Here is a 13,989-nt window from a genome sequence, read left to right as displayed (position 1 = left end):
CTTAAAGATACAGTCTTAACGACAGCTCTGTGGCATAGATGAGAAGAACCTTGACTCTGCCCCAGTGACCCTGGCTTGGACACTGGAAGAAATGAGGGGAACTGAGGGGAGAGACAGCAGGGAAAAGGTACTGGTTGTTTACATCTCTCAGGGAAGAAGGCCATGGGTACGCTTTCCATGTTAGAATACCCAGTGGAGATTGGAAATCATACAGCAGTACCTGTTACAAGGAAATTGTGCCCTTTGATGGTCACAACACTCATAGAAGTGGAAAACATCCTTCAAGACAGCCCTTGGATGTTAGTGGTCATGCCAAAACCTGACCTAATGCATTAAAAAGAAAATCCCACTGATCACTGCATGTACGACTGTAATTATACTCTCCCCTATAAGTGGAAGTGAATGGCTGTATGCACGACTGTAATTATACTCTCCCCCTATAAGTGGAAGTGAATGGCTGTATGCACGACTGTAATTATACTCTCCCTCTATAAGTGGAAGTGAATGGATAATGAAAGCTGCAGTAATGCCTTAATGATTTTTGTCAGGAATCGAAACATAAATATACAAATAAATAAAACCTTTTATGCAACTCCAGGTGTACTGAACACTGCCCTCATTTCTGGCCCCCTTATATACAGGTGACTGAGTATGTTTATAATACTCAGCTTGTAATAAAGGAGCTTCAAACTGTTCCCTGGGCTCAATGTGACTTTCTTCAAAGTAACACACAAAGGAAAACTGACAACTACTTTTTTAAATGCTCATTTGGGAAGAATCAGATAATTTGCATATACAGAAATATGAGCTTTTTTTTTTTTTTTTTTTTTTGTTTTTGGTGGTGAACAACATTAACTTGGAGAAGCATGACAGCATTACTCATTGTGACAGATGTGTTTACATGTGTATTACTTCAGAATCTAGTTCAGCTGCAGAAGCCAAAGTCCTATGACCAGATGACAAATGTTAACATAACATTTTGGGTGAGAAGTACTGGTAACTACAGAAAGGTTTTGTTTTAATTATAGCAGCTATACGCCCACCAAGACAGTGTCATAGTATATTGCTGAACTGAAAAAGTATAAATTTAATACAGTTTTAAGATCAAAGACATTTGCAAAGAAACAGACCAGAGAAATATATTTTCTGAACTGAATTTTCAATATTCATGGGCATCCAGGGTGGTTTTAAGTACAGACATCACTGACAGAGATATGCGAAAGTTGAACTACAGGCATATCTCGTAAAAGGTAAGAAGTTGTTACTGAAGTAATGGTAAAACTCCACAAATCTATAATTAAATGGGGAAATGCCACAGTTTAGTGGGTCACAAAAAAAAAAAGCATCACTAAGTACAGTTTTACAGCAAATACAAAAATTTCATAGAAAAATTACTACAGGTGTGCGTGTGTGTGTGTGTGTGTGTGTGTGTGTGTGTGTGTGTGTGTGTGTGTGTGTGTGTGTGTATAATATAGAGCTATGTCAGATGATCGACTTTTCGGAAACTCAAAAAAAAATATCGAAAAGACAATAAGATCAAGTTTCCAAAAACTCAATCAAAAAAAAAAAATCTACTATTTTACATTTTTGCAGCGTGGGGAGACCCCCTGTAAATTATATATATATATATATATATATATATACACCTAGTCTGAGATCCTAATACAGTGAAGAAAAGGATACATTTCCCTATCCTTGCTGTACCACTATCTACATTCAAAAACTTAGAATTTTCAATAACTTTAATCATATGCTCTCAACCGTATGGAGTTCGAGTTTCTGAAACCTCAATCAACTGATAAGACACACAGACATACACGTTATATATACATGGGTCTACTTCAGAAGACTGACAAACCAAAATCCTGAAAATTCAAAATACTGAACTCATTTTTAACGCAGGGGGCAAGCACCTCTGTACCCCCTGGTAACTATATATATATATATCAACGCCAAGATCACACATCAGTGGAGAAGGGGCAAATTCCATCATTCAGTATTTTGAATTTTCAGTCTTTTGGTCTGTCAGTGTTCTGAAGTAGATTATATATATATATATATATATATGGATCTACTTTAGTAGTAGTAGAATAGTTTGAACCACATACGGCCGAGACCATATTTTCAAGCTCATAAAAAAGTTTGAGCACTAACATAAAACCACATAAAACCAAAAAACACAAAACTAAATGTCTACAGCAGGGGGGGCTATGCCCCTCTGCACCCCCCCACACCCCCTTACTTAAATATACCAACTCCAAGATCGCACTACATTGCGGAAATGGGAAATATTCCGTTTCCACTCTGTACGGAGATCTCCATTTAGTCAGATCGGACTTTTACAAGTTAGAACATATGGTCTCGGCCATATGTGGTTCGAACTTATAAAGATTCGATCTACTGAAGGGGACCCATATATACACATGTGTGTGAGTATATATATATATATATATATATATATATATATATACACATACATATATATATATATATATATATATATATATACACACACACACATATATATATATATATATATATATATATATATATATATATATATATATATATATATATATATAGTTCCATTTGAAACCATTGAATGCTCAGAACATCGAAGTTCTGATCATCGAGACCAGAACATCGATGTTCAGAACATCGAAGGTTTATAGTTAACCACAGAAAAAGAAATAAACATTCAACAACTAATCCCCTGCACCCCCCCCATGTGGGGGGCTGTGCCTCCCACACCCCCCTACTTTAATATTCCAACTCTGAGATCGCACTACAGTGGGGTAAGGGAAATCTCCCATTTACCGCTATATGCAATGCCAACACATATGCACACACACACACACACACACACAACATGCAGGGCACCTTGCTGCTCTGCATATACATCTAAAAGTTAACATTTTTATTTAACTGGCACTTCCACTTTGAACCTTCGATGTTCTGGTCTCGATGCTTTCAATTGGAACCATTTTTATATATATATATATATATATATATATACACACACACACACACACACACACACACACACACACATCAAACAGGCATGTGAAAGCAACACTGAATTACAAATGTGTGACAAGTTGTCAAAAGAGAAAGTCTATGTTTATAATTAGTGATAAGAATGAACATGGAGACAGATACAAGTGCATCTCAATTACCATGCATTGCTTTCAAAGCTTAAAAGGTTAGAGTATACTTGGGAATAATGGCTACTGAACTCCAGGAAGAGCAAAAAGAATGCTTGCCTTTAGTTCAGACAAAACAAGACAGACAAGCGTTATGTGGGAGAAACCAGGAGCGAGCATTATTTTTTTAAACATCTTTATTAAACTGTTAATTAAGACGTAGGCCAACATGCATTAAACAGAAAAGAAAACAATCTATAGAACTTTTTTCCACATGCATACATTATACATCACATATCTTTTCTTTCTTTGTAACCATCAGCAGTCCAACATGACATATATTCTGAATTCCTAACTTCCCTTAAACCCCACTCATCCTACTAAACATTATTCTGCATGCGTTGTTCCCACAATTTTTACTTATTGCTATGCAAGTTGCTCTTTACGTTTTCTAAAGAGCCATCTTCCAGTTATTTTGCCTCTTTTCTAATTTTCAGTACTTCAAACACAGTTGGTTTAGACTTCTAGGCTTTTTTGGAAACCAACAGAATTAAACCTAATGGTTTTACCATGTTTAGGTAATTTAGAGCCAGTGCCCAATCTCAAAAAAAAAAAACAAAAATAAATAATAAAATAACTTCCTTAGTTACAGCCATTTGTTCACCCAATATTTCTGACAGAGTATTCCATAGGAAATTTTTATAAAGTCTCAACTCATTCCACTCCCAAAACATATGTTCCCAGTTACAGACTTCTTTCTTTCCCATCACACCTCCATTTGTTATCTACCAGAGTTAAATTCTTTGAAACGTACTCTGGGTATAAAAAGACCTATGCAAACACTTCCAAGCAAAGATTATAAAACTTCTGGACTTTGTTGCGTACTTGGGGGCCACACATGTCCTCCCATTGGTCTTTTGTAACCACCCCTTCCCACTGATTCTTACAGTTACAAGAGACCAGTCAGGGGAGGTTATCATACAATATTTTATGTGGCATGCTATTTTTTTTTTTTTTTTTTTTTTTTTTTTTAACAGCAGCTTTTGTTTTACATTCAACTAAAACTCCACACGAGTGGAAGTTTCACTAAAAACTCTCCTATCCTTTTCTCTTTGCCTCTATTCTAAGGAAGGCAGTCTAGCCTCCAGTCCAAACAACTTCTTGGTCTCATCCCACTCCATTACCTTTCCCTCTCTAGTTATTTGCTCCCAATACCTTGTTTCCCCTGCAAGTTTTCCCCAGTACATTCCAGCCATCTCTTGCCTATTTTCTGATCCCATACTTACAGTCGGCCCTATTGGCAAAATCTCCTTCCTCCACTCTTGTGTTGGGTTAGATCATACAATACTTTCTGCCACTTTATGAATGTAATGTTCTTTTTGGTTGTTATATTCCTTAAGTAGTTGCATCCAAAATCCCTCTCTCTCTCTATTTCTTGAACATCGCCCTTGCTTCATAATCATCACCCACCCTTTCCATTTTAAGTGATAACCTTCAGCTTGTGTTATCAGCAGGAATGAATGTTAAAGTGTATATTATGTTATGAATGTAATGTTCTTTTTGGTTGTCATATTTTTTGCACCTCAAAGTGAAAGTCTTTAGTATAGGTCTGATCATGAAATATTGTTTCTGAACCTTATATTCATGTTTATCCCAGGATTATGGGTATTGGTTACTATGGCACCAAAGTCATTACATTCCTGGCCTTTGTTAATATGTTCCCATTGAATACAAGGGGATAGTTGTTCAAAACTATATTTAATAAATGAAATACTGCTGAAAAACAAAGTTCAGAACAGAAATTCACTGTAACAGCACAATAACAGCGCAGAACCATAAAAACTGATCTTGGATTGAGCACTTTCAACCCTCCAAAGTGCAACGGGACTTCATCAGAATAAGGGAAGTTACATAATTCATCAAATATATACACACCCAGCTACAATCTTAATTATGAATCAATAAACGATAAGAATAAACATCTAAGTATGTATGATAGAATAAACCATAATTTTAAACAAATTAAAAATACATTCAAAATGTTCAATCTGTTAAATAATTATTATAAATTTGCTGCCCTAAGTCTTAGGAAAGGGACAATTGAAACAAATTAATTTAAACCGGGCTCAAATGTTGCCTGCAGTCTAAGTTGCCAGAGTTATTATTTGTATTCCCAAGCACCCCCCCCCCACTTTGGGTTAGGATCCACCTTTTTCCAAATACCAAATTTGAAACCCATAAAAAGGGGCAGCTAAAGGAATGTTTAATAAAGCATTATTTAAATCAGCTTTCCTGATGTCATAAAGATGTTCACAAATATGTTTCTCAAAAGTTCTCTGTTTTGCTACCACAGAAAGCAGGACAGCTTGACCACGTGGCTAAATATATTAAACCTTTGTTCCCACAGGTACCAGATGAAAAATACACTTTACTCCCACAAACATTCTTCAGTGTTAAATCCACTTCCTCATATACAAAAGCTCATTGTTTGCAAAAGCCATATCTTTTGGTACCATTCTTGTATATTAGAACATATTATTGGTTTTATTCATTGATTCAAAATGCGGTTTCAAATTAATCACTGTTTTGTTCATAAAAACAGGCTTAATCCCTAAAAGTTATAAAACACCTTCATTTCTTTTAAAAATGTTCCAATTATTATTCACTATTTCGCTGACTTTCCTTGGACCAGAATTATGTTGAACAATCATAACTCTTTCAAAAAAGAAATTATCGTCTTTGGAACTGAATAAATTTTTTTAATAAAGACCCCACCATGGAACTTCCACAGCCTAAAAGAGGTTTTTATTTGATATTCCAACCTTGGGCTACTTCTGAGCCGATATCGCTAACCAATTTTGGCAGACAGCCTCTAATAACAAACATGTTAAACATGTTTTCCAATTTCATATTTTCATCCAACCTGACAAACTGGCCTTTGACCAAACCTTTTTTTCTGAGAAAGGGGATGAAGACTAGTGAAATGCAAATAGCTATTGCTGAAGGTGGGTTTCCTGAAGATATTTGAAATGAAACTTACATTCTTAAAAATGTAGGTGTCTGTCAATATGTTCACAACTGAAATAAAAAAAATTAAAATACTTTAAAAAAAAAGGGAAATTAGAACTGGGAGTGGAAATGGACAGTAACAATGTGGTTTCACATCACACAATGAACATAAATTGTCAAAAAATCTCTAACTCTGTTGGTAAAGTATGGAATCAACTACCACATGATCTTCCTTCTCAGACATCTCGCCCACAATTCAAAACTAATCTAAATTTTTTTCTCACCAACCAGTTATTATGCTCTTGTACCAACCCTGCCTAACTGTTATCCTTCACTGACTGTTACACTCTATAACCACTAAAACCACTATATTCCTACCTATAAACCTCTATATTCTACACTCTATAAACTAACCTTTTTTTACTTAAATACTAATGCTTATGAGTCTTGAGTACTATTTTCCATATTTAACTATTTAATTCAATTTTACAATTTTATGTAAACTTTAACTGAATGTTGTAATACTGTATGTTGATGCCTTTTGTAGACTTATATTACTTTTAATTTTTCTGTACATTTTTTTCTGGAGCTTTTCTCCCTGGGCCTCTACTGAAAATGGACATGTATCCAGTTGGACTAACCCGGTCAACAAATGTAAAATAAATAAAAATAAATAATTAACAAAATTATACTTTTTTTGTAGACAGGAAACTGAAAATCTTAAGCTGAAGCCCATTTTCAGTTCATACCTCTCAACAGTCCACCAGATTTTTGCCTAATGCTTTTGGCCTCTTCTTCATAAAATGTATGGTTTTCTGAAAAAAAAAAATCATTGCAGACTGAAGTCACTAAATAACAAACATTGAGATTCAGACTTCATAACCTTCAGAAAATCATGGAAACAAAAGCCTTTACTCTAGCAACTAAGTTTATAAGACAAATATTTAAAATTCGTTCCTATTTTTTAGGCCTTTTCCCCCCATTATTTTTTGTTTTTTCTCCAGATTTCTTGTGCTAGGTTGAGAGGTATGACTGGGTTTAAAACAGTGTTGCATTTCAGTAATGACCTTTGCTAAAAACTCATGAAACTGCAGAGATTCTGTTTCGAATATTGGTGTCTAGAAGTACAACTACTACAGGGTTATTATGGAATTCACTTTCACCTGCAGCTAAGAAACCTCTGTGGCCAGTCATACTGGTGTTTCCATTGTACAGTTCCTTCTATACACAGTTCATTTCTAAACCTAAAAGCCCTACTGGTGTAAAACTAACAATGTCACAGTGGCCTGTTTCACACAAGATTACTTGGGTCAAAAGTGATGCACTCAATATGTTTGTCATCGTCCTTGACAGATTATGATTTAACAGCCCTGCTGTATAGCCCAGATTTTTCTGCTTCATTTACAGCACACAGAGTTATGCTCTAAGAAGTACAAACCCTCAACGTGCAAATCTCACAAACAGTAAATCTTAGTTTCAGCTCTCTGTCCAGCAGGCATATTTCATACAAAAACAAGAATTAATGCTACAGTCACGGGTCTGCACCTAGCAAGCACACTATGGTGACTATAAAGGCATTCCAAATTTAATAATTTCTCCTTTTTTCCAGAGGCAGCCCACAACTACAGATTATTTCAAAAATTATAGGGTAATACATTTAAAATATGCAGCATGTATTAACAATACAACTTAAAGAGCAGACAGAAAAATGAGTTATATTATGAACATTGACAAACGAGAATAAAATTACCTCAACTACAGAGCAGACTAGCAGATCCAGAGGACAACATACGGATGATCTCATGATTAAGAAAAGTGAAGCACAAGTTTAGCATTTTGAAAATATTGTTTTGCAGCCCTATCATGCACCACGCACAGTGTTTTTCATTTGCATAGTCTGTTGGAGACATACAGGCAAACACATTCAATTCATCATTTTTTTTTTTTTTTTTTTTGTTAAGGGTAAATTGATGCTAATTCATGCAGCAGCAGGGCTGGAAGAAAAAAAAACACAAAGATAAGGACATTGAAGGTCAAAAGGGCACAACACTTTGTTTCAGCAGTACTACTCAGTTAAGCAAGTCAGTCAGTGCTCAGGCAGAGTTTGTGAAGTATTGATATAGAGGGGATTCCCAAACAATGGCAAAATGCAATCTGCATCACAGAAGTCTTCAGCTCTGAAAATAGCACACTACAGGTTCCTGGGCTAAACATTTCTTTATATATATGTTAAATGTAGAACACAAAATGTGTTAATACCTCAGACAAGAAAGATATCTTACCAAGAGTACACAAATACAGCGGCTGGTTTGTGTTCAATGCCCTATCCCCATACTTCACTGCTGTTACCGACAGCAGTAAAACAGTTGTTTCCTGTATTCTAGCTGCTACAGGCTTTCCACATTCTACAATTACACCTGCTACTCAGCTAAACAATAAGGCTCTGGAGGTAAATATTACTGTTACAAAAAAAAAAAAAGCACTGAAAAGAGTTGTAACCATGGTGATATACCTCTGTCCTTTTAATGGTATCCACTTGCCAGTCATGGCTGCATTAAGAAAATGTTGCACAATGAATCTGCTTATATTTGAACAAGTAGTCTATTGTTTCTCTGCACCTCCCTGAATTCAAGATACTTGCAAGCATCGCTTACATATTTTGTAATAAAACACTCAGGACTGACATCCTAAAAAAGACACTTTCTACAGACAATGAAAATAAATTTAGTGACATCCCTTTTTCAATATATTAAAGTTCCCAGTTCTAAACATATACTTAACACATCTGCCATTGCATTAAAAGTTGCTCCCCCACTGTCTACTCCAGCTTGGGTATGTAAGAGAGAAGCGACTTCATTTGTGCCTGCCTAAACAGTATTATGGAGGAAAAGTTCACTATATGCCTATTCACTGTACTGACAAATTGGAAGTTAGAGAAACTTAATCAAATGAGAAACTATGGACAACATATTAATATCGGAGTGATATTTACTTAGTTTATATGACCCTCTATTCTATCACTTCCAAACACCAAACACGGATTATACAACTCATGCTGCTGAGGATGCCAGTGTGTATTACAAGTATGTGATGCCATTAAAGGACATTTTATGGTCAAATAAACCCAAAGCACCTAGGCAAACCAAACCACAATCCAAACAAAAGAAAATGTGGAATGCCAAAACACAGCAATTAAAGCAGGATAAAGACACCAAATGTCTAGCTCATCCAACAAATACTTTATTAAAAAAATAAAAGAAAAAAATAAATAAGTGAGTTAAGCACTTGTGTGTAAAACTGTAACCAAACTTTTACGGTCACTGACAGTGTACCACAAAAACATGGAAAACATCTTACTGTACCTGAAAAGAACAAAGAAATATGACAATACTTCATAGAGTCTGAGATATGTGGCTGAATGAAATAAAATGCATACAGTGCCTATGTGAAATTGTTCAGCTTCGATTTCTGTATTAGTGTGTACAAGTGCTGAATCGTGCAGGTTAGCTGGTATAATGTCAAAATTCTAGCAATGCTGCTCAGAAGCTAATGCACTCATGTAGTCGCAGTTACAAATGATTTTCCTCCAACTGCATCCTTTGCTAATTTCATTATGCTCTTAAGGAGAAAACTGTACAGTCTAAATATTTGTTTACTTATTTGTATTTGTTAACAGAGTTAGAGCATGGCTCCATGAGGACCTTTTTCAGTCTCACCTGATCTGGGAGCATTATTTGATTGCATACTTCTGCTTAACATAATTTCTAGACACTTCTACTTGTAAATGGTGGTTTTAAACCGCGGTTTGAAGTTTATTCCTAAAGCGTTTCCTAGGAGTTATGATATAAAATGTGATGTATTTAAATTCAGTAGGAAATTGCATTTGAAATATTTTTTTTAAGGATTCTTGTGTGGAAAATGATTTAACTAATAGCAAGGATAGTATGAACACATCTTTTGATAGTTTTCATACTTGCGACTCTGATGTTTCACCGAATGCGTATTGCAAGCTAGACACACATAATGTACATGTAGTTAGTTAGTGAACGTTTACCTCCTTTTTTGAACAAAGATGTTGTTCATTGTTCCAATATGTTAAATTTTGGGATTGAAGAGGCTCTTACTAATTTCAATAGGAATAGATGTCATGTTAATTATAACCTCAGTGTTTTGGAATGGGAAGCTCTAAAAAAATTAAGTAAAATGAGTGAGATAATTTTTAAACCGTCGGATAAGGGAAATTAGTTGGTTATTATGCATTACGCTCATTATTTAGATATGTGCATGAAACATTTGGAGGATTACGAAACATATGAAAAGATAGAGCTGCCTATATATCAACAAGCTTTAGATGAATATGGTAAATTGTTACAGAAGGGGGAGAGACTGGGCTATTTTTCGGAAGAAGATGTTAAAAGGAAATTTAAAACAGATGGATGTAAAATGGCCCATTTTTACTGTCGCCCCAAAATACATAAAAATTTACTAAATCCACCTGGGAGACCTATAGTCGCAGGTTGTGAATATTTTACACGTAAACTGGGTTCATTTAGCTCCTGCAGTATTTGTTTTACCATCTTATATACGTGATGTATTTGATTTTTTTGACCAAAATAAGTGATGTAAGATGGAATGACACTATGTATCTTTTTACTATTGATGTCAACAGTTTATATACAAATCTTAGCCATGATTTTGGCATGGAAGCTCTAAGATTTTTTTGGGGAATTCTCCAGTGACGGAATATGTAGTTGAGCTGACTTATTTCTGTCTAACTCATAATTTTTTTGAATTTAACAATGTTTTGTATAGACAGAAAAAAGGTACAGCTATGGGGGCTGCCTTTGCCCCCATGTATGCTAACTTATGTATGGGTCTTTTTGAAAATTAATATATATATAAATATATATATATATATATATATATATATATATATATATATATATATATATAAATACATTTTTTCGTGATCATGTTATTAGATATTTCCGATATATCGATGATTTAATTTTTATGGCTGAAGGTGGTTCAGAAAAGGTAACTCATTTTGTTGAGACCTTACATAATAATAGATTTGGTTTACAATTTGATGGTCTTATGGTAGGAACTAGTATACCCTTTCTGGATGTTGTGTTGAATATTAAGAATGGTACTGAACTCCTTACTTCCGTTTATAGGAAGTTTAACACTGGTACTCAGTATGTACATGGTAATAGTTGTCATCCTTCTCATACTATTACATCTCTCCCATTTGGGGAAATGCTTAGGATCTCCAAATTATGCAATAATCTTGTAGACTTTAGACGTGAACTTCAAACAACTGTTAGAATGTTCAGAAATAAAGGCTATAGTTATAGTTTATTAGAAAAAAGCTGGAATAAATTATGTAATGTCGTAAATATGAGATACCATAATCAGGACAGACAACCTTGTTCACTATTTAAATCTGGTAAAAGTAGTGACAAGGATACAATTTATTTTGTTACTACTTAGGGGTGTTTCAGTAATACAATAATAGAGCAGGTTAAATATCATTGGAAATATTTATGCTCATTAAAAAACTTTTCCTGGTTAAAAGCCAATCTTGGTGTTTCATATAGAAGAGGAAGGAGTATTTATAATTTTTTAGTTAAGGGCAAATTTCGTTTGCCAACTGTAAATATATCTGTTGGTTTGTGTTCTACAGGTACCATTTGTTGTAAAAAATGTAAAGCTTGCAAATATATTGTTTCTAGTTTTTCTAGTATTAATAATATTTTATTTCAGACTTGGAATAAATTTTCTTGTGATACTGCAGGAGTGGTATATGCACATAGATGCCCTTGCAACTTATTATATTGGGGAAACAAAATGGGCTTTTAAAGTAAGATTGTTGGAGCATGCAAGAGATATCCACAATCAGAAAATGGAAAGCTCTGTTGCAACTCATTTTAAACAGTTCCATAATAGTAATAATACAGGTTTACAAGGTACTATTTTGGAAGAAATAAATGTTTCAGTATATGATATGAATAATTTTAAAAACACGTTTCTGTTTAAAGAAGCATTATATATTTTGAAGTTTAATACTTTGCATCCTTATAGTTTAAATGAAGAGATAAATTGGAGATTATTAATTTGAATTGCTTAATTGTTTTATAATTATTAGTATTTAAGCATACACTTGTTTGTAATGTTTTTTACTCCTTGAAGGCTTTTTTCAGTGGAGACGTCAGAGTTCATAGGCTCATAGGTTTATACTAGGCTATCTGCCCTAAGGCATTTATAAGCCTAGCCCAAAGTTTTGTGGCTTACGCCACCCCTTATATGAAAAAATACTGTACCCATTAGTTTGTTGTGCCTCTGTCCAGCAGTGACACAGAGAGGATTCCCAGGGTAAACCTACGATCTCCCATCCACAGATCAAGATTTCTCTTGAACAGAGCCAGCGAGGTGCTCTGCCTCACATGGACTGGGATTTTATTCCACAGCATAGGGAGTCTCTGAGTGATAAATCTATCCCTCCAGCACATCCTATTTGTATCCGTGCTAAGGTTTAAGTCGCTTGCTCTAGTGGTTTTGGTGGATTTGGATTTTTTGAGGTGGAGCATGTCCATTAATTCCGGGTTGGACATGGCCTTGTATGTCAGGCACATGTCACCTCTGAGAAGACGGTATGTGACTGAATAAAGCTGGAGTTTCTTCAATCTGGCAGCATATGACAGATTTTGGAGTCCCTTTATTGGTGAGGAACTTTTGGGGTCTCTCCAATTGCTGCAGATGTCGGGTGAGATACATCCCGAATGGGGCATTGTACTCGATCATTGGTCTGATAAGTGAAGAGTACAGGGGAACAATGACCTCACTAGATCTGGATGTGAATCCCTTCATGATCAGGTGGGCAATGTAGAAGGTCTTTCTAACCACTTTAGCAATGTGAGTGTCAAAAGAAAGGCCACTGTCAACCTGGGTCCCCAGGTCCCTGATAACCTCTTCTGTGCTTAGTGGATTGCCACCTATATGGTAGCTTGGGGTTACCTTGTTTTTCCCGAAGGGTATGACTATACATTTTTTGGCGTTTAACTTCAGGCCATGGCTCTGGCACCAGCTATCTGTTTCCGTGAGTCCCTTCTGAAGGATATCAGTGTCCAATGCACTTTCCACTATGGCGCCCAGTTTGCAGTCGTCTGCAAACTTTGTCAGCCAAAGTCCTCCCATGTTGGCCTGTACTTCTGAGAAGTAGATGCCGAACAATAGGGGGCCAAGGACAGAGTCCTGTGGGACACCACTTGTGACCGGCTTGGAGTCTGACATAGCACCAGCAACTCTAACCCTGTGGGTTCTGTCCTTAAGCCAGTTTGCAACCCATCTTGTGACATATGGGTTTACATTTAAGCTGGTAAGTTTTTCTACAATACCCGAGTGGGGTATTGTGTCGAAAGCCTCTGCAAGGTCAAGGTAGGCTGTATGGACTGCCTTTACCTCATCAATGGCCTTGGTGACTGTTTCGAAGAAGTCGACCAAGTTCAAAAGGCATGATCTGCCCTTGACGAAGCCAAACTGGGTCGGGTCCAATGTCTGCAAGTCCCCTATATCTTTGTTTATGAGCTCCATTATGATCCTCTCCATAGCTTTGCAGACTAGACTTGTTAAGCTTATGGGGCGGTAATTACCAGGGTCCGTAGAGGCACTGCCTTTGTGGAGTGGGACCACAGTTGCCGTACACCACTCCTTAGGCACGTATCCTGTGGTAAGGCTGAGTAATAAAGGCAGAGTAATAAACCTTTTTGTATTTTGGTATCCGTGGTCTGTTGTATCTTAACTTCTACTTGTAAAGTCTCTCAGTGAAACACAGTAG

General features: G+C 35.8%; 1 protein-coding gene across 2 annotated transcripts in view; it reads right to left on the bottom strand.

Annotated features, from left to right (window-relative positions):
• Window positions 1-13,989, bottom strand: part of GRB7 (growth factor receptor bound protein 7) — a 2,830,640-nt gene that overhangs the window by 1,170,364 nt on the left and 1,646,287 nt on the right. The gene's annotated exons all lie outside the window — the stretch shown is intronic.

This window comes from Protopterus annectens, chromosome 5.part0 (assembly GCF_019279795.1).
Source record: "Protopterus annectens isolate FY-2018-M chromosome 5.part0, PAN1.0, whole genome shotgun sequence".
Lineage (NCBI taxonomy): Eukaryota > Metazoa > Chordata > Ceratodontiformes > Protopteridae > Protopterus > Protopterus annectens.
This window is presented reverse-complemented; position numbering and strand designations above follow the sequence as displayed.